This window comes from Somniosus microcephalus, chromosome 13, assembly GCF_052327205.1.
Source record: "Somniosus microcephalus isolate GS21.2 chromosome 13, FLI_Smic_1.0, whole genome shotgun sequence".
NCBI lineage: Eukaryota > Metazoa > Chordata > Chondrichthyes > Squaliformes > Somniosidae > Somniosus > Somniosus microcephalus.
In genome coordinates this window covers 145,745,395-145,767,403 of record NC_140999.1, presented here as the reverse complement: position 1 = coordinate 145,767,403, position 22,009 = coordinate 145,745,395, and the positions used below count along the sequence as shown (strand labels likewise).

The 22,009-nt window shown below is 47.2% G+C and overlaps 1 pseudogene; it reads left to right on the top strand.

Annotated features, from left to right (window-relative positions):
• The first annotated feature begins 12,634 nt into the window (after positions 1-12,634).
• LOC147108643 (sodium- and chloride-dependent neutral and basic amino acid transporter B(0+)-like) overlaps positions 12,635-22,009 on the top strand; it is a 253,377-nt pseudogene continuing 244,002 nt past the window's right edge.

Here is a 22,009-nt window from a genome sequence, read left to right as displayed (position 1 = left end):
ATGACCTCTTCATTACAGGAATGATGGGTGTAGCCCACTCGCTCCAGTCCACTTTGGACAGTACTCCTGAACGTTCCAAACCTTCCAGCTCTGTTTCGACGGCTGGGCGGATCGCATAAGGTACTGGTCTGGCCTTAAAAAAACTTTGGGCTTGCATTTTCCTCTATTTTGATTGTCGCTGTTATGCCTTTTAGTGTTCCGAGTCCCTGCTGGAACACCTCTTGTGCGTCAGTTAGCATTTTTGACAGTCGTCCAGGTGTGACGTCGTCATCCTTTTTGGCATCTACAGTCAGTGCTTGTATGGAATGCCAATCTAGCTGTATCTTCTGGATCCATTCATGTCCTAGTAGTGGTGGTCCTCCATCTGGCAATACATATAGGTCCATTTTTGGTGTTTCCTTGCCGTTATATATAACGTTCACCCTTATTTCTCCTTTGGGGTAGACTTTTTGCCCCGTGTACGTCTTCAAGACAATCTTTGTATCTCTCAAGGGTATATGTGAGAATATCCGCTTGTAGTCCCTTCAGTTTATGACTGTTAGGGCTGATCCTGTGTCCAATTTCATTTTCACTTGGACTCCTGCTATCTTGAGCGTGACCCAGATAGTTTGGTGATTCTCCGTTTTGATCACATTATGTAGTTTCAGACAACCCAGCTCCTTGCTTCTGGAGTCTGTTTCACTTTTCTGTTCATCTGAACTACTCTCCATCACCTTATGTACCTTCTTGTACTTCTCCTGTGGAGATTTCTTGCTGCTGGTTTTCTTTCCCGACCTGCAGACTCTTGCTATGTGTCCTACTTTTCCACACTGTCTGCACACTTTGTCCTTGAACCAGCAATCATTATGGTCGTGTGTTGTTCTGCCGCAGCGATAGCACTTCACTGTTCCGTATGACATTTCATTTGTGCCATATTCTTGCGGTCTCCATTGTATCTCTGCCGTGCTGCTGCTTCGTGTGATACTGCAATGCTGAAAGCCTTGTCCAGCGTAAGATCCTTTTCTGATAGAAGCCTTTTCTGGGTTCCTTCACTTTGAAGCCCACACACAAACTTGTCCCTTAAAGTATCTGCTAGTCCCGTTCCAAACTGGCAGTGTTTCGATAGCTTGCGCAGTTCCGTTAAATACTCAGCATTACTTTCATCTTTATGCTGGTTCCTTTTGTGAAACTTAAATCTTTCTGCTATCAGCAGCGGTGTGGGGTTTAAGTGGTCCTGTAGGATTGACACTATGTTTTCAAAATCCTTTTCTACTGGCTTCTCTGAGGTTACTAGGTTTCGTAGTAAGCCATACGTTTTTGCACCCATTGAATTCAACAGCAGGGGGAGGGACACACCCCAATCTACTTCAAAGGGGCTGAGGTGGAGAGGGTCAGCAGCTTCAAATTCCTGGGTGTATTCATTACGGAGGACTTAACGTGGTTACATCACATCGACATCATAACGAAGAAGGCATGTCAACGCCTGGTCTTCCTCAGGAGACTGAAGGAATTTGGAATGGCCCCCCAGATTCTCACCAACTTCTACCGGTGCACCATCGAGAGTATCCTGTCCAGTTGCATCACCACCTGGTATGGCAACTGCACCGCCACAGACCGCAAGGCTCTACAGATGGTGGTGAAAGCTGCACAACATACTATAGGAATTAAACTACCTGCTGTCCAGGATATCTACACCGAGAGCTGCCGGGGGAAGGCCCTGAGAATCATTAAAGACGTGAGCCACCCCAGCCACAACCTCTTTGCCCTGCTCCCGTCCGGTAAGAGATACCGCAGCATATGGTCTCGTAACAGCAGGTTTCGAAACAGCTTCTACCCCCAGGCCATAAGACTCATGAACGTATAATTTATTATTGTTTATTACTGTATTTCTATTAGTATTTTTATCATTGTTATGCCATATTTATTCCAATGTTGGGAGGACTTGTAAAAATCAACATTTCATTGTGCAGTACACACGTCTGCTGCATATATGACAAATAAAAATTGAATTGAATTATTAGCCCAAGCCTGAACGTCGTCCAGGTCTTGTTGCATGTGGGCATGGACTGCTTCATTATCTGAGGAGTTGTGAATGGTGCTGAATACTGTGCAGTCATCAGCGAACATCCCCATTTCTGACCTTATGTTGGTGGGAATTGTAGTGTATGTACTTTGCAGAAGGAACTATATTCTGCAGCCCCTGTATACTGCAGTACCAGTAGTGACCACCCCTGTATATAAGCCTGTGTAGTAACTTTGTATAGTAGTTCCAGTTTTGTCTCCATTCAGTAAACACCTGTTATAACCAACTCCTGCAGTCCGTGTCTCAATTACACACGGACGTTACACTGGCGACGAACAGATCCGAACATACCTACAGTTCTGCACCACCTCACGGGGATCCATCCCTGAAGCGAAGTTGTTAGAGGTCAAGGCCAGAAGGAAGAAATCCAAAAAAAAAAAAAAAAACAAACAGAAGAAACAGGCGTCGACCGTGGGCAACTGCCCTCTGATTCATAGAATTCGAAGATTTGCAGGAGAGGCTGTCGAGAGCTGGGCTTGGTTATCCAGTCTATGGTGTTCCAGCTAATCGGGCTGGTGGCAGGTAGTACACTGATCCTTCCTGGGCTGCGGCGGGCTAGAGCTCGATCGGGTGGCTTTTCAACGGGGCCGAGCAGCGTTGTCGGGAAGAGGAGAGAGAGAGAGAGGGTGGAGCACACGGCGCGGCCGGTGCTACAAAACCGGGCAGCGTACAGACCCGAGAAGAGGGAGGAAAGTGTCCCATAGGGTCTGCTCTGACAACGGGAACAGTAATTAAAATAAAAGAAATTAGAAGCGCAGAAAGCCGCGAGGAGCTGCAGTTTGCCACGGGGATTTGAAAAATGTTATCGCTGCGGCAGAACAACCCATGACCAGAAGGACTGCTGGTCCAAGGACAAAACATGCAGGCAATGCGGAAAGATGGGATACATTGCACGAGTTTGCAGGTCCGGGAAGAAGACTAACGACAACAAAAAGGCTACTAAGGAACAGTGCAGGAAAGTACAAAAGATGACGGACAGTTGTTCCGAAGACCAGAAGAGCGATAGTGAATCCGGGAACAAGAGACTAAGCTGTCTCAAACTATATAACGTAATCACAAAAGAGGATCACCGAACCATTTGGGTCACCCTCACGATAGCAGGGTCCCAAGTCAAAATGGAATTGGATACAGGATCAGCCCTGACCATCCATGAATCGACGAGACTACGAGCGGCTATTCTCACACATACCCTTGAAAGACACATCCATTGTCTTGAAGACGTATACGGGGCAGAAAGTATACCCTAGAGGGAAAATAAGGGTGCCTTTCGAATAGAACGGCAAGGAAATACAGAAATTGTATCTGTACATACTGCAAGATGGTGGACCACCGTTATTGGGACGTGAATGGATCAGAAAGATAAGTTTAGACTGGCACTCCATTCAGGCACTGACTGTGGCTGGTAAAAAGGATGACGACGTCACACCTGGACGATTGTCAAAAATCTTAGCTAACGCTAAAGAGGTATTTCAACAAGGACTGGGAACTCTTAAAGGCATAACCGCCTCGATAAAAATAGAAGAGAATGCAATTCCCAAGTTTTTCAAAGCAAGGCCGGTACCGTATGCAATTCGCCCAGCCGTCGAGGCAGAGCTGGAGAATCTGGAGAATGCAGGCGTGTTATCTAAGGTAGACTGGAGCGAGTGGGCGACACCCATTGTTCCTGTCATGAAGAAAACGTTAAACAATAAGTCTGAGGAGCCAAGGAAGGTTCGCATCTGTGGGGACTTCAAGGTGACTGTGAACCCAGTCCTTCGCACAGTACAGTATCCTCTCCCGAGGATAAAAGATATTTTCGCCTCACTATCTGGAGGGAAGCGTTTTACAAAAATTGACCTAGCACAAGCATATTTGCAGATGGAGGTTGAAGAATCCTCTAGGAAATATCTCACGATAAACACTCAAAGGTCTTTACCAGTATAATCGACTGGTATTCGGAGTAGCATCAGCTCCGGCGATATGGCAAAGAGCGATGGAACAAGTCCTGCAAGGGATTCCGGGGACTCAGTGTTACTTGGACGACATCCTAGTGACAGGTGAAAATGACAGTGAACACCTTGCCAACCTAGAGCAGGTGCTCACTAGACTAAGAGAACATGGGCTATGAGCCAATCGCCCCAAGTGCGAGTCTTTTAAGAAACAGATATCGTATTGTGGCCACGTGATTGATGAAGAGGGGTTACATAAGTCCCCTGACAAAATTGAAGCGGTAGTTAAGGCTCCAGCGCCTGAAAATGTGTCGCAACTGAGGTCATTCCTCGGATTGGTGAATTACTACCATAAGTTTTTGCCGAATTTGTCCATGATTCTGCACCCACTGAACGCCCTGCTACAAACTGGAGTAGCATGGAAATGGAGTGATGAATGTAAGCGGGCCTTTCAGAAGAGTAAGGACCTAATCACTTCAAGAGAAGTATTGGCTCACTACAACCCATCACTACCGATAAGACTGGCGTGTGATGCGTCTCCCTACGGCATTGGAGCGGTACTGTCACATAAATTCCTTGATGGTTCAGAGAGGCCGATAGCTTTTGCGTCACGCTCGTTAACTTCAGCCGAGTGTAACTACGCCCAGATTGACAGAGAGGCCCTCAGCCTGGTGTGGGGGGTGAAGAAGTTCAATCACTACCTGCACGGACAGAAATTTACTCTACTAACTGATCATCAACCTCTTGTCTCCATTTTCAACCCCCAGAGGTGGTCCCTTTTCCTAGGGGCACACCAATATGACATCAAGTACAAAGGAACTAAACAGCATGGGAATGCTGATGGATTGTCGCGCCTACCGTTGCCGACGGTGGAAGAAGCACCTGCAGTGGATCCTGTGGAGATATTCCACTCGACCATAGTCGAATGTCTACCTGTGACGAATGCAAACATAGAAAAGGAAACACGAAATGACCCGACACTCTCCAGGGTCTATGATTTAACGGTGAAGGGATGGCCAGCACATGGCGAAGCACTGTTGCCAGCATTCTCGCCGAAAAGAGAACAGCTGTCAGTGTGCCGAGGAACCTTGATGTGTGGATCCAGAGTAGTAATTCCACCCAAATTGAAGGATAGAGTGCTCAATGAGCTTCATGAGGGTCATCTGGGAGGGGTAAAAATGAAGAACTTAGCCAGAGCGTTTGTGTGGTGGCCGGGAATCGATAGAGAAATCGAAGAGATGACCAAGAGCTGTACAGGATGCCAGAAGGTCCAAAACGCCCCACCACAAGCCCCTCTACATCCATGGGAGTGGCCCTCATCTCCATGGCAAAGGGTGCACATTGATTTTGCTGGTCCATTTATGGACTCGATGTTTTTAATTGCGGTGGATGCACATTCAAAGTGGCCAGAGGTAATAAAAATGTCCTCAACCACCACAGTAGAAACTATCACAGTCTTACGAACCATATTCACCAGAAATGGGCTGCCTGAACAGATTTGCTCCGACAATGGACCACAGTTTGTGTCTGAAGAGTTCCGGAGGTTCTTAAAGAACAATGGTGTTAAGCATTACACATCCGCCCCATATCATCCAGCCAACAATGGATTGGCTGAGAGGTTCGTTCAAACATTCAAGAAGGCTATCAAGGCAATGTGTAATGAAGACATACCCCTACAACACAAGGTGGATAACTTCTTGTTTGCCTACCGGAATGCGACACATGCAGTTACCAACCAAACTCCAGCCATGATGTTCTTCAATCGAAGACTAAGATGCTGCTTGGATTTGGTTAAGCCAAACATCAGAAGAGATGTGGAGAACAGGCAGTTTCAGAATATGAATGAAAGGCCAACCAGGAGTTTTAAGATAGGTCAACCAGTTTTGGCCCGGGACTACCGCACAGAGAAATGGCAGCCAGGAACGATCTGCACACGGCAAGGACCTCTAATGTATACCGTGGACGTTGGAGAGAGCATTGTAAGACGCCATGCTGACCAGATTCTAGAGTCACTGGAAAACGTCAAATCCACACCACGATCCGCTACACCTGGTGATGAAACCGAAGTACCAATTGCATCTACCTCAGAATCGGTGATATTGGAAGCAGACGAACCAAACAACGACGTTGATCCCGAATCAACTTTGCCAGAAGAACCTGATACCCCAAAGAGGCGTTATCCGGACAGAATCAGGAAGCCTCCTCAAAGACTGAATTTATAATTGCTTAACTTCAGCTAATGTATATGGCAACTGTAATTGTAAATATGTTATTTAATTATTAATCGAATGTTATGTACTGTTTAGCTAAAAGGGGAGGAATTGTAGTGTATGTACTTTGAAGAAGGAACTATATTCTGCAGCCCCTGTATACTGCAGTACCAGTAGTGACCACCCCTGTATATAAGCCTGTGTAGTAACTTTGTATAGTAGTTCCAGTTTTGTCTCCATTCAGTAAACACCTGTTATAACCAACTCCTGCAGTCCGTGTCTCAATTACACACGGACATTACAGGAAGGTCATTGATGAAGCAGTTGAAGATGGTTGGGCCTAGGACACTCCCCTGAAGAACTCCTGCAGCGATGTCCTGGGGCTATGAAGATTGACCTTCAACCACCACAACCATCTTCCTTTGTGCTAGGCATGACTCCAGCTAGTGGAGTGTTTCTCTTCCCCCCCCCCCCACCACCCCCGATTCTCATTGGTTTCAGTTTTAGCAGGGTTTCTTGATGCTACACTCTGCCAAATGCTGCCTTGATGTCAAGGGTAGTCACTCTCGCCTCACCTCTGGAATTCAGCTCCTTTGTCCATGTTTGAACCAAGGCTGTAATGAGGCCGGGAGCCGACTGGTCTTGGCGGAACCCAAACTGGGCATCAGTGAGTAAGTGCCGCTTGATAGCACTGTCGATGACACCTTCCATCACTTTACTGATGATTGAGAGTAGACTGATGGGGCGGTAATTGGCCAGGTTGAATTTGTCTTGCTTTTTTTAGACAGGACATACCTGTGCAGTTTTCCACATTGTCGGATAGATGCCGGTGTTGTAGCTGTACTGGAACAGCTTGGCTAGAGGTGCAGCTAGTTCTGGAGCACAAGTCTTCAGCACGATAGCCGGAATGTTGTTGGGGCCCATAGCCTTTGCTGTATCCAGTGCGCTCAGCCATTTCTTGATATCACGTGGAGTGAATCGAATTGGCTGAAAACTGGCTTCTGTGATGGTAGGGACCTCAGGAGGAGGCCGATATGGATCATGCACTTGGCCCTTCTGGCTGAAGATGGTTGCAAATGCTTCAGCCTTGTCTTTTGCACTTATGTGCTGGGCTCCACCATCATTGAGGATGGGGATATTCATGGAGCCTCCTCCTTCCGTTAGTAGTTTTGTGAAGGAACAAGGCATAAAACCTATTCAGAAAAGTACACCATTCTATGAAATAATTCTGGCCTTATTAAAACATGACAAACTGGGTTTGGAAATCTAGAAACCTAACTATGTAAAAGCTGTGATAGCATTCTGGCTATAGAGATAAGATAATTGTTGACACTGAATCAATAACCTTTTCTAAATAGAAGGTTAAAGGCTCCTGACAGGCTGACCTTTGGAAACAAAACAAAGGTTCACCCTGTACAAGGTGTTCTAATTTACAATTCGTAAAGAAGCACAAACATCTGCCTTCGTAAAAATGACATCTAGTAAAAAACACACCTGCTGATACACCGTTTTTTATGGTAAATGTAGAACACCTAGAGATGAGACACGATTCTGTAATACTACCAGCTGAGGTGATTAAGAATTGCAGGGGTCAGCAGAAAAATGACTAGAGATAATTAGCTTACATCCGCAGAAAACCTTAAAGGAAATACCACTGGAAAAGGGTATAAATATTGAACTCTCAAATGGGACAGTAGACTCGCTGTAAAGGGGCAAAGCAATTCTCGGTTTCGGGGGCGGCTCTGTAAGTCTACAACTCTTTGTACCTCGGGGATCAGAGGTACTGTATTTGATTTTGGTGGATATCCTGTAGAAAACTAAGAACTGTAAAACTGTAGCGAAGTTAAGATTTGAGAGTAGGTTCTCTGATAATAGAATTGTAAGTTTTCTCTTTTTGGAACTGTAAATGTTGCGATTGACTCACCAACTGTAAATTACATGTCGGTTCTTTAATAAATCTATATATTTTTAGAATTGTCTCACATAGTACTTCTGTATCAAACTCGCAAACTCAATCTCTGTACACTCTTTGGTGAGCAGTTGCAGAATTCTGGGGGAGATTTCCGGAACCTCATAATATCCGGAACGTTACAGTCTAGCTAAACTTATTAATAGTGCTATCTGGAGGATGGTAACATTTTCAGGTTGTTCCTTTCCTTTAGGGAGTGATAGTCCGGACCTTTAGAGCCAATTAAGCGTCTTTATGATTCGGCTACCTCAAACTTTAGTTGAAAGTGAACGTCTGAGGAATACGCCTGGTTCGGGGTAGCCCTAAAGGGGCTAGGACTAGTAATTATTCCTTCAGTTTAATGGTTCACCACCATTCACGACTGGATGGGGCAGGACTGCAAAGCTTTGATATGATCTGTTGATTATGGAATCACTTAGCCCTGTCTACAGCATGCTGCTTCCACTTTTTAGCATGCGTGTAGTCCTGTGTTGCAGCTTCCCCAGGTTAGCACTTCAGTTTTAGGTACGCCTGGTGTTGCTCCTGGCATGCTCTTCTACACTACTTATTGAACCAGGGTTGGTCCCCTGGCTTGATGGTAATGGTAGAGTGAGGGATATGCCAGGCTATGAGGTTACACATTGTGGTGGAATACAATTCTGCTGCTGCTGATAGCCCACAGTGCCTCATGGATGCCCAGTTTTGAGCTGCCAGATCTGTTCTGAATCTATCCCATTTAGCATGATGGTAATGCCACACAACACGATGGAGGGAGTCCTCAGTGTGAAGACGGGTCTTCTTCTCCACAAAGACTGTGCGGTGGTCACTGCTACCAATACTGTCATGGACAGATGCATCTGCGACAGGTAGATTGGTGAGGACGAGGTCAAGTAGGGTTTTCCCTCGTGTTGGTTCTCTCATCACCTGTCGCAGGCCCAGACTGCCAGTCATACTCGCAGAATCATACCTTTCAGCCAATGTCCCAAACTCCTCCATCACCATCCCTGGGTATGTCCTGTCCCACCAGCAAGACACACCCACCAGGCGGCACAGTGGTATACAGTCAGGAAGGAGAATCTCTGGGAGTGCTCAACATTGACTCTGGACCCCATGAAGTCTCATGGCTTCAGGTCAAGCATGGGCAAGAAAACTTCCTGCTGATTACCACCTACCGCCCTCCCTCAGCTGATGAATCAGTACTCCTCCATGTTGAACACCACTTGGAAGAAGCACTAAGAGTAGCAAACGCACAGAATGTACTCTGGGTGGGGGACTTCAATGTCCATCACCAAGAGTGGCTCGGTAGCACCACTACTGACACAAGCCCCCACATGTTGGTGAGGAGAGTTGATTGGGCTGGGTGTGCCGTAGCCGGTGCTGAGGTCGATGTCGGTTAGTCCGTCCAGTTTCATTCTTAGTATTGTGTTTCGCAGTGGTTTGTTACAACTGAGTGGCTTGCTAGACCATTACAGGGGGCAGTTAAGAGTCAACCACATTGCTGTGGGTCTGGACGTCACATATAGGCCAGACCAGGTAAGAGACCCCATGCTGAGTCTCTCGGCGAAAGGGCGCAGCTTCTGGAGGAGCAGGGTAACTTGGATAGCAACTTGCTGACTTCCGCTTTTAACTGTGCATATGCGGTCGCCGGAATTTGCAGTCCAATTTACCCTTATTAAACGGTGAGCGTCGATAGCCTCACCGTTATTTTTACCACACAATACGGGCCATTATCTTCACTATCCATTTAATACCTCAGTCATATTCTGGTTCTCCAGCACTGCAGAATCTGAGTCCTTTTGAGATCCTTGACCACTGTGACTCCTGACATAACTGAAAAAGACACATTCACAACCCTCTATTCCACTGCTTTTCTAACAGCAGATTTTGTTCCTCTCAATTTAATATTATACTTAAGTGTATGCAGAAGTGCAGGTGTTCAGTATGAGGCTATTGCCTTTGAAACTGGTGAGTAAAAAGAATTGATCCTAGGGATTAGAGAATTGTGGCATTTCGTTAAGGGGTACTGATGTAATGAAAAGACCCACGTTGTCTCTTTACTTGAATAGTAACAAAAATAGTTGTTGCTTCAGGTTCAATACCTTTATTTCTTCAGTCAATATGCAAAGTGCTTTATAAGCAGAGTAGATTAAACAGATAGAGTAGAATAGATGTAGGCATGCATCCTAACCTTGTACTAAACTTTAAAACACAAAACATCTGTTTTTATATAATTCTGTGCCTGTTGTGAACTCAAATCTGCCTCTTTTCCCTTGTTTGGATTCCTTCTGTCACCTGACTTAACATAACACCCCCCGCCCACCCCCTTTAGTAATCTTCCCATGGTGTCCATTTTGAATCCAAGCTCAAACCCCATGTCACGTAGCTTTCCTTATCTCGTCTGTCCTCGGAACGTTATCTGTCTGCTTTTCTGTGTGAAAGTTAGCTGCATTTAATAACTTCTTTGTCTTTCAAACTGTTACAGCCAAAAAGCCTTCATTTAGCAGGCGTTCAGGTTCCAAGCACAATGCTTTATTTCAATTAATAATGACGTTGGCCCCTCACCATCCCTCGTTCGGCCCCTCCCCCTCCCTCGTTCGCCCCCTCCCCCTCCCTCGTTCGCCCCCTCCCCTCCCCCGTTCGCCCCCTCTCCCTCCCTCGTTCGCCCCCTCCCCTCCCTCGTTCTTCCCCCCTCCCTCCCTCGTTCGCCCCCTCTCCCTCGTTCGTTCGCCCCCCCTCGTTCGTTCGCCCCCCCTCGTTCGTTCGCCCCCCTCTCCCTCGTTCGTTTGCCCCCTCTCCCTCGCTCGTTCGCCCCCTCTCTCCCTCACTCGCCCCCTCTCCCTCCCATGATCGCCACCCTCGTTCGCCCCTCGCACGCGCACTCTCTCGCCCCCCGCGCGTTCTCTCTCTCTCGCCCCCCGCGCGTTCTCTCTCTCTCGCCCCCCCCGCGTGTGCCCTCGCGCTCTGTCGCCCACCCGCACGCGCTCTCTCGCCCCCCCGCGCGTGCTCTCTCGCTCTCTCGCCCCATCCGCGCGCGCTCTCTCGCCCCGCGCGCGCGCTCTCGCCCCGCGCGCGCTCTCTCGCTTCACCCGCGCGTGCTCTCTCGCTTCACCCGCTCGCGCTCTCTCGCCCCACCCATGCGCGCTCTCTCGCCCCACCCGCGCGCGCTCTCTCGCCCCACCCGCTCGCGCTCTCTCGCCCCACCCGCTCGCGCTCTCTCGCCCCACCCGCGCGCGCTCTCTGGTCCCACCCGCCCGCGCTGTCGCGCACTCTGGTCCCACCCGCCCACGCTCTTGCGCTCTCTGGCCCCTCTCGCGCTCTCTGGCCCTACCCGCGCACGCGCTCTCTGGCCACACCCGCGCGCGCTCTCGCGCTCTCTGACCCCACTCGCTCGCGCTCTCTGGCCCCACCCGCGCGCGCTCTCGCGCTCTCTGGCCCCACCTGCGCGCATTCTCTGGCCCCAACCGCGCGCGCCCTCTGGCCCCACCCGCGCGCCCCCTCTGGCCCCACCCGCGCGCGCCCTCTGGCCCCCCCGCGCGCGCCCTCTGCCCCCCCCGCGTGCGCGCCCTCTGCCCCCCCCGCGAGCGCTCTCTCTGTCCCCCCCGTGCACTCTCTCTGCTACCCCCCTCCCGCGCGCTCTCTCTTTCTCTGCCACCCCCCTCCCGCGCGCTCTCTCTTTCTCTGCCTCCCCCCCCCCGTGCGCGCGCTCTCTTTCTCTGCCCCCCCGCGCTCTCTCTCTGCCCACCCCGCACGCGCTTTTGCGCACTCTCTCGCCAGGCCCTCTTTCGCTCGCCCCGCCTGCGCGCGCTCTCGCTCTTTCTCGCCCCGCCCGCGCATGCTCTCGCTCTCGGCCCACTTGTGAGCATTCTCACTCCGTCTCGCCCCACCCGCGCACGCTCTCACTCCCTCTCGCTCCACCCCGCGCGTTCATTCTTTCTCCCTCATTCTCTCCTTCATACTCTGTGCCTCTCTCTTTCTCTCCCTGCCTTATTCCATCACGTTCCTCCTATCTTTTGAGCCTGTACAAATGTAACAAAAGAGTCTCTTTTAAAAGCTTCCATGCCTCTTCGAAAACAGATTTAAATTCGGGGATGCCTGTATGTGTCGGAATTTAATATTATTTGATGAGTAGGGGGAAATTATACAGCAAATGTTTTAATTGTTTGTCACTGTAATTAAGTAACATTACATTTTTACCATTTTGCCATGGTACTGCACAAGCCACATGGGGTATGAACATATTGTACTGTTTAACTGAAGTAATGATGCTTTTTATTATGCAAGAAAAACATCATTGTGAACTTCGAGCTTTCATGGTTTCAGCACTACAGGTATTTCTTTTAAACTTTAATGCTATGTTTAGTGCCATTTCTTTGGAATGAGTTGGGAACACTGCTTGTATTTCTATGTAAATTACTTGGCTTTGGTGAAATAGATCATTTTGTTGGGTGCTGGCAGCTCTATAAGAGTCTTCCAGTGCAAAGACATCATGCAAAACTTAAGTACTTGATTGTTTAAATTTTAAAATTAGTAAAAATACAAGACAACTGAATTGCATGCATTTGTCTTTCTATGGCTGGTGGTGGGGTGGTATGGGACATCGTTTTAGTGTTGCTTAAATTTTCAATATACACTTGTACTATTCTGTTAACGTGGCAATGGTATTTCTCATTTCTATTCTAAAATTGCACTAGTAAACCTATTCACACAATATTTGTCTGATTTGCTTCACTTTTTTTTATGATGTACAGGTGCTTTCGTTATTCCATATATAGCCATGATGGTATTTGCAGGGTTGCCAATGTTTTTCTTGGAATGTTCACTTGGGCAGTTTAGCAGCTTGGGACCTGTTTTAGTGTGGAAAGCTGTGCCAATCCTAGAAGGTTGGTGTTTATGTAGCAACATGGGGCGGGGGGGGGGATATTTTATGTTTTTAGAAGCATGGGTGTTAAATTCTGTTGTTTTTTGTTTATTTCAATGAGAACAACTAGAAATGCTAATTCCGTTTTCTGCTGGACACATACAGAATTTCTTTGGTCAGATTTTTGTAAATAAAATTAGTCAGGATTTGTCCGCAATAATTATCATTTTGCACATTCAGTTGTATTAACAAGCACATGACAAGTTCAGCAACAGGTAAGGACAGTGATCCAGCTCTGGATTGCAGGAAACTCTAGGTAATTTATATTCAACAATGAATGTGAAAGACTAATTTATGGATTCATGGCATTAGAACCAATGTATTTGCTATTGCATGTATAATGAACATCCTAGTTTTGAAATCAGAAAGAAAACTATGATTCCAGTTTTAAAAATTGTGTGCATTGCCTGCTAAGGCAGATTGTACTGAAAATTAAATGTATCTATTGGTTTGTTAGTTCTTTGTAGTGATTTATTTATTTAAATATTCAACTTTGGAGATTTTTTTTATTGCCTATGCCACTAAGTAGCACGTGGGCTTTTGAATAATTTACTGCTCATTTGTTTGAAGTGCACCTAAGATTCAATGACTATCTCTGCCATTATTGTTGTTAAACAACATTGTGAAACATTGACCATAAACTGAAGTGCAAAATAATAACATATTATGAATGTTGGAGTTTTTCATGATTTGTTGTTCAAAAAGTGAACATAAATTAATTGAGATTTTACACGAATACTCTTCAGCTTAGTTGTAGCAGTAATTTTATCAGAAACTCTTGCTAACCTGAATAATAAACGTGAGTATTACTGCTTTTGTAAGTGTAATATGTTGTCTATGAAATCAGTTGGCTACTATTAAATTCTTGCTGTGGAAGTGGGAACTGTAAATAGAACTGCCTTGCGCATTCCATCCATTGAGCCTCTGTCACATCTCATACCTTGTTGGTCCACAGTTTGATAGTGAAAGATCAGACAGTGGCTGCATTTCTGTGGTATCATCTACATCTTGGTCAACAGCCCTACAAATGAAACACAAGACCAATCACGATGGGATTGTTCGTGGAAAGCATGTTTGATAATGCTGATGGGCACTGTTTAAAGCAATTTAATCACCATTTTACCAGGTACAAAGTATTTTCCCAAGTTTTCCACGAGGTTCCCGTCACTCAGGGATGACACCAGGTAAGTATGTCAGGTTCCTTCACTTAACACTGAACACCCTGGCTGCCACATGATGCACCAACACCATAAAGCATCCCTACAATGTCCAAGCCATTCCTTTCACACTCCTCACTATTTGCGTGGGGGAATGTCTCACAATTCACTGAGCCACTTCCAAAGGTGCGCACAAATCTGCCCAAGAGCGCAAAGTGTTCAAAATAAAGATTTCAATGTTTGACAGCACATTACCTGAAACATCACATGAACATTGGCTAAACCACCCAAGTGCCTACCCTGTGTGTTCTTAGTTGGTATGCTTGCAGTAGGATGAGGGTGAGTGTGAGAGGTGGCTAGTGAAATGGGAAAGTGATCATGTGGATAGAGAGGGATGGGTAGAGGTGCAAGGTAAGTTGGTGTGAGTAAAGATGTGCAGGAGTATGGTAGGGAAGGCAGAGTGATGGGGATGTGATGAGTGGCACAGCAGGATGAGGTTGAGTGTGGCTTGGCAGTAATGTTTTGTGATCTATTGAGATCATTGAAAAGTTTGTGCCACTGCAGCCTGGTCCTCCTGACGACATCCCTGCTTGTGCCGTCCTGTGCAATGTGCAACCAGGCTGTGATGGTCTCCTGGGGAGGTCTCTTCTGCCCATTGGAAGGGTAGAAAACCTCCCTGCATGCTGTGATTCCCTCCATAAGCACATGGAGGGTGTCATGGGAGTGCCTGGGTTCAGCAGTGCACCTTTGTGCAGTGCTTGTCAGTGTTTGCAGCACCTCAATGCTTCAGAACACTGACAGCAGAACTGTCAATGTGGACATGGTCCCTTTAAGGAAACCGGCTGATGATGCATCATCAGATGACGCATCATCAGATGATGTCATTAGACCCGCTTCCTTTTAATTGGCCAGGAACCTCGCAGGACGGGCTTAACAAGCCCAATCAAGGCAAAATCACTTGGAGGAGGCAGGATGAAGACGGTTGCGGAGCTTGAGGCCGCTGTCCTCGCTGGCCGTACCGGACTCGCCATGGCTGGCGAAATCGCAGCCATAGATACAGTATAAGTTGAAGATTGTCTGATTTCCCCCACACACAACTGAATCCCTAGTACCACTCTAGTAAATCTCCTCTGTTCATTCTCTGAGGCCTTGACATCCTTCCTAAAGTGTGGAGGCTAGAATTAGACAATACTCCAGCTGGAGCCTAACCAATGTTTTATAAAGGTTTGGCATAACTTCCTTGCTTTTGTACTCCTATGCCTCTATGTATAAACCAAAGATCCCATATGCCTTTTTAACAGCCTTCTCAACTTGTCCTGCCACCTTCAAAGACTTCTGTCCATACACCCCCAGGTTTCTCTATTCCTGCAACCCCTTTAAAATTGTTTAATTTAGTTTATCTTGCCACTCCTCATTCTTCCTACCAAAATGAATCACTTCACACTGTCTGCCCGTTTCACTAATCTGTCTATGTCCTCCTGAAGCCTGTTACTAGCTTCCTCGCTGTTTACTATATTTGAGTTTTGTGTCATCTGAAATTTTGAAGTTATGCCCTGTGATGTAAGAAAAAGGAGACTTACCATCAAGTAACTTTAAAGTAAGCTTTAAGTAACTTATAAACACACTATATACACAAGAGAGGTCTTTACCATGCCTCTGGTAGAAGCCTCTTACAATACTGAACAGACCAGTATTTATACCAGTCCAACAGGAAGTGACATATGACAGGAAGTGAGGTATGTACACAGTTCATAGTTCATAGTTCACAGGAAGTGATGACATAACTTCCCGGATGTTATCATTTTTATCACATTCTTCCCTCCTGCAGGATTAGGAGGCTGTGGTCTACCTTTTGGTCCGCAGCCGCCGAACAAGGAAGAGTCGCACCCGTTTGGATTCCCGTCGTAGAGGGTCGCTGGTCCGCTTACATGCGGTTGGCCATTGGTCAGAGTCTGTGTGGCCTGGATTGCCCTGTGAAGGGTCGGGGAGATCATGGCTTCGAGTACGAGCCCCAATAGGTTCAAAGTCGGACTGCCTCTGTTCAGAGGGAGGTGCAGAGCTGGTCTGTGGCGGATCAGTACTTTCATGCGCGGTACTGGGAGGGTTGCAACCTTGAGCACGGGGTTCTACCGGCACCAAGCTAGTTGGTGTCCGATCAGGATCCTGGAGAGGGGTACCCGATAGGTCCCAAGAGTTTCCTGGTGAAATGCCATCACCCGATGTCCCACTAGGTCCTGGTGGGCAGGGAGCCAGATCCCGTAATGATACGGTAGATTCTCGGCCGTCGGAATATCGTATGTTTGCATAGGTGGGGTTGGCATCGGTTAGTTCGACCTCGTCTACAAGAGGGTCATTTTTAGACGTCCGAACGTATCTTCGGAGTAATACAGGTCCAGGAGTAGTTAGCCATGACGGGAGTGATGTCCCATGAGATGAGCGACGCTGGAATCCAAAGAACCGCTCATGAGGTGTAGTATTTGTGGCTGTAGAAAGCAGGGACCGTATAGAGTGCAATGCATCCGGAAGCACTGTTTCCCATTGCTGGTCTGGTAGGCCCCGAGATCTTAAAGCGAGACGTACGGAATTCCAGATGATACCGTTATACCTCTCTACCTGCCCATTTCCGATGGGATGGTATGGTGTTGTTTTGCTTGTAGCAATTCCCCGTTCTGAGAGGTAGTCCTTGAGTTCCCTTGACATAAAGGATGGACCCCGATCTGAGTGAATATAAGCCGGCATGCCACAGAGAGAAAATACCTGCTCAAGGCAGCAGATTACTGTGGACGCCAGCATATTGGAGCAGGGGAAGGCAAACGGAAAACGTGAATATTCGTCGATCATGGTGAGCAAATATGTGTTCCGAGTTGAAGAGGGCACTGGGCCCTTAAAATCGATGCTAAGTCGTTGCATCGGTTGGGTTGCATGTATGAGTATACCATCTGAGGGGCGGAAGAACTGAGGTTTTAATTCCGCACAAAGCCGGCATTCTGAGCATATTTTCTTTACATCTCCAGTGGAAAAAGGGAGATTCCGTGATCGTACGAAATGTAGCATGCGCGTAACGCCAGGATGACACAAACCATTGTAGACATCCATGAGAGTGGAGGATGACATAGTGGAGCAGAATGCCCGTGTGAGGGTGTCCGGGGCCACATTCTACTTGCCAGGCCGATAGAGAATGGTATAACCAAAAGAGGCCAGTTCCATCCTCCAAAGTTGTATTTTATTATTCTTAATTTTGGTTCGTTTTCGATTATCGAGCATGAAGGCGACTGATCGTTGGTCCGTGATCAATGTAAAGTGCTGGCGAGCTAGAAAATGGTTCCACTTCCGTACTGCCTCTATGATGGCTGTGGCTTCTTTCTCAACCGGAGGATAATGTAGCTCGGCACCTTGTAAGGTCCTGGACATAAATGCTACAGGACGACCTTCCTGATTCAGAGTAGCCGAGATCGCCACCTCCGAGGCATCACATTCAACCACGAAAGGGAGATTCTCATCAATGGAGTGAAGAGCCGCTTTCTCCAACTGTTTTTTGAGAAGGTTAAAGGCTGCAACAGCCGCTGTTCCCAGTGGAAATGATCTAGCATGCAGCAAGGGTTGGATTTCGTCCGAAAAATGAGGAATCCATTTAGCGTAGTATGCAAACAGACCGAGAGCCCGACGTAAAGAAGCCGGATTCTTAGGTGACGGGAGCTCTTGGAGCGGGCGAAGTCTTTCTGGGTCTGGCTTAATGATACCATTGCCTACGCAGTAGCCAAGGATGTTGATGGTCGGTTGCGACTCAACAGATTTGGATTCATTCAGGGTCAAATTACGGCGATGGAGGGCATCCCGAAATTTTTGGAGGTTGGAGTCGTGTTCCTGTTGATCGTGACCTGCAATGGTAATGTTATCAAGATAGGGAAAAGTGTCCCTTAGGTTTTCCTGCTTAACCAGGCCATCCATTGCCCGTTGAAAGACAGCCACTCCATTAGTAACCCCGAATGGGAGGCGACGAAATTGGTACAGCCGTCCATTAGCCTCAAAGGCTGTGTACTGCTTATCTGAGACCTTCAAGGGTAACTGATGATAGGCACTTTTTAAATCGTAAGTTGAGAACACTTTGTATTCGGCCAGTTTATTAACCATATCATCAATGCGTGGCAATGGGTAGGCGTCCAAGTCGGTATATTGATTGATGGTTTGCGAATAATCGATGCATAGTCGCTGTTTGTGAGGTTTTAGAGGGTTCTTGACAATGACGACTTGAGCCCGCCAGGGCGACGAACATGGTTCAATGATATCCTCTGCTAGAAGTCGAGAGATTTCAGCCGCAATAAAAGATTGGTCTTCCTGATTAAAGCGCCGCGATTTCGTTATTATCGGTTGGCATTGAGGCGGAATACTGGCAAATAATGAGGGTTCATCAAGTGAAGCTGCTGATAATGCACAAAATGGTAATTTAGATGGTATATTAGAAATAGTAAGTCCGGGTTTGGATCCACCAAACTCAATGGTGAGTTTCTTATGCTGTTTTTGGAAGTCCAGCCCTAAGAGGAGATCACTACATAAGTCTTTGAGCACCGAAAGTCGGGTGGAGGGATACATACGACCATGAAGTGTCATATCAACAACACAAAAGCCGGAGATTCTGGTATTAAGTGATGACTGGGCCATCGCAATTGCCTGGTCCGATGGGAAGACATGTAGTTTCAATTTCGCAACAATCTGTTCCTTAATGAAACTATCAGTACTTCCTGAGTCAATTAAGGCATCTAAGGTATGCCCTTTAATTGAAATTTTTGTGGCTGCCTGAGACAGGTTCTGTGGGCAAGCAGCTGTAATTGGTGTCGTTGCACAGAGAGTGGCTAAAACTCTCGGTGTGCTTCTTCGGGAGAGAGCTCGAGAGGAAGCTTGATAGGTCCTAGCTGGAGCATCTTGATAGGCCCTAATTGGGGCAGTTCGGTAGGCCTTAGCTGGATTGGCCCTCGTAGAGGCCCTTGATAGGCAAACTTTAGCAAAGTGTCCTTTTTTCCCGCAATAACTGCAGATTGCATTGCGAGCAGGGCAGGTTTTCCTAGGGTGAAAAGCATCTCCACAAAAGAAGCATTCCTTCCTAGATTGCCAAGAGGCTGCTAAAGTGGGGTCGTCCTCCTCTTCTTCATCAGAATTATCAGAATTAGATTCCCCCATGATAGGGTTCACCTGAGACCGCTTGAATTGTCTGGTTGCAGCTACAGCAGCAGATCGAGATCTGGGCAGCTGATAGAGGTCTGCATTTCTCTTTGCCAAATCCAGTGAACAAGCTAGGTCAAAAGCTTTTTGTAGCTCAAGTGTTTTACTTTCTAGTAGACGCTGGCGTATAAATGGAGAGGCAATCCCGCAGATGAAAGCATCACGAATCATTTCTTGGCGGTACAGCTCAGCTGAGGCTGCCTGAAAGTTACAATCTACGCTGAGCCTGCGAAGTTCTTGCAGGAATTCGTCAATTGATTCCCCTGGCCCTTGTCGGGCTGTGGCCAGTAGATGTCTAGCATAGACCTCATTTGGGGTCTTCGCATACAGTTTCTTAAGTGCCCGAATCACCTCTTCGTAACTATCCCAGTCATCAACATATTCGAACACTTTTGGGGTCACATAATTGACAAGTATCTTCAATTTAGCAGGAGCATCCGCTTTACATTCATCCAGAAAATTCTCAAAAGTACGATACCAATGCTTCCATACCCTGCCAGCTGCTGGTGTATTCGGGTCCAAGTCCAGACGAATAGGTCTAAGGATTTTCTCCATGATGGGTGGTTCCCTGGATCCTTAACTTCCGAGTTTGTCTGAAGGTCTAGTATTTGTCAGTGTAAATACTAAGTTACTTAAATTGATGTAAGAAAAAGGAGACTTACCATCAAGTAACTTTAAAGTAAGCTTTAAGTAACTTATAAACACACTATATACACAAGAGAGGTCTTTACCATGCCTCTGGTAGAAGCCTCTTACAATACTGAACAGACCAGTATTTATACCAGTCCAACAGGAAGTGACATATGACAGGAAGTGAGGTATGTACACAGTTCATAGTTCATAGTTCACAGGAAGTGATGACATAACTTCCCGGATGTTATCATTTTTATCACACCCTGTATACCCAAGTCCAGGTCATATCAAAAAGAGCAGTGACCCAACACCGACCCCTGTGGGGTCACCACTGTATCCTTCTCTCCAGCCAGAAAAACAACCATTCACCACTAATCTCTGCTTTCTGTCCGTTAGCCAAATTTGTATCCACGCAGCCACTGACCCTTTAATCCTATTGGCTTCAATTTTTCTAACAAGTTTATTATGCGGTACTTTATCAAACGTCTTTAAAATGTCCATACACACATCAACCACACTACCCTCATCAACCCTCTCCATTACTTCATTAAAGAACTTGATCAAGTTAGTCAAACATGATTTGCCTTTAACAAATCCGTGCTGACTTTCATTTATTAACCCAATATTTTACCAAGTGCCAATTCATTTTGTCCCGGACGAGTGTGTCAAAAAGTTTCCCCACGTTAGGCTGACTGGCCTGTAGTTGCCGAATTCATCTCTCTCCCCTTTTTTGAACAGGGTTGTAACATTTGCAACCTCCAGTCCCCTGGCACCATACGCATATCTGAAGAGGATTGGAAGATTGTGGTCAGAGCCTCCACAATCTCCACCCTTGCTTCCCTCAGTAACCTAGTATGCATCCGATCCCGACCGGGTGACACTTCTACTTTCAACATTGCCAACATTTTAAGTACTTCAGGGCAAAAATTCGGTTGATTAGTGCCTCCCATTAGCTAACGGGGTGCAAAGCAACCAGCGTCCGGGCGCGGCGATGTTTGCGCCGCTCGCGAAATTGTCCAGACATTTTGCGGCGGCGCTAAACACTACCACCATGATCTCCTGCGCTTGCAGATTGTGACGTCAGTCGAGCGTGTAGCGCCCTGAACCAGATATTGAGTGGCGCCCCCTGCCTTTCCACCTGCCACTAGCAACGGCAGGTAATGGAGAATGTTTTGCAGTCGGGAAGGGACTGGGGGAGCGCTATTTAAAGGCGGCCGCTTCCTGCCTTTTTTTGTTGGCGACATCTTTGCACCACGCATTCTGAGAGAGAGAGAGACTTCTGGAGAGATTCAACGCTGTGTGAAGGAGTTTTGGGTTTTGAGCAGCACTTTGCAGGTTCATTTTGATTTGACCTTCCTTGCATTAATTTAGAAGAGACTATGGGGGTTACACTCTGAACTCTTTCCCTGGGCCTCTCCATTGTTCTTTCCAGCAGAATTGATGTATAGGTCTCTCCAGGCTGAGATTCAAGGCTGCTATGAGCAGGGTGTAGCTGGAGAGTGTTATGTATTTTGTGTTCTCCTCCCACCTGCGGTGGCGCTGTCACAGCAGATAAATGGTTGGGGTTGTTCTCTTGGTTAAGTTTTAGCTCTCTTTGTTCAGTTCTCTCAAGAACCTTCTTTTTGAATAAAACACTTCGGCCTAGAAATTCAGTATAGCCACGTTCGGGGCGCTACAGTCGGGCGGCCGCTAAAGTTTGCGCCCGGCGCAAGTTCGCGCCACCTTCGCCGATATTCAGTCGCATCGCCCCAAGAGGTTGCTGCTGCGCTAAAACAGGCGATGCATGATCATTAGGCGCTAAGCCGACGGTCCGGGGCGATACCCCCGAGGGCGGGCGCAGTGCAGGTGCGGCGACTTGCTGATTGACGGCAGACACTCTGGCGCCGGTTGGCTCTTAAAGGGGGAGGGTGGATTTGTTTGCCTGCCGCACCCTGCA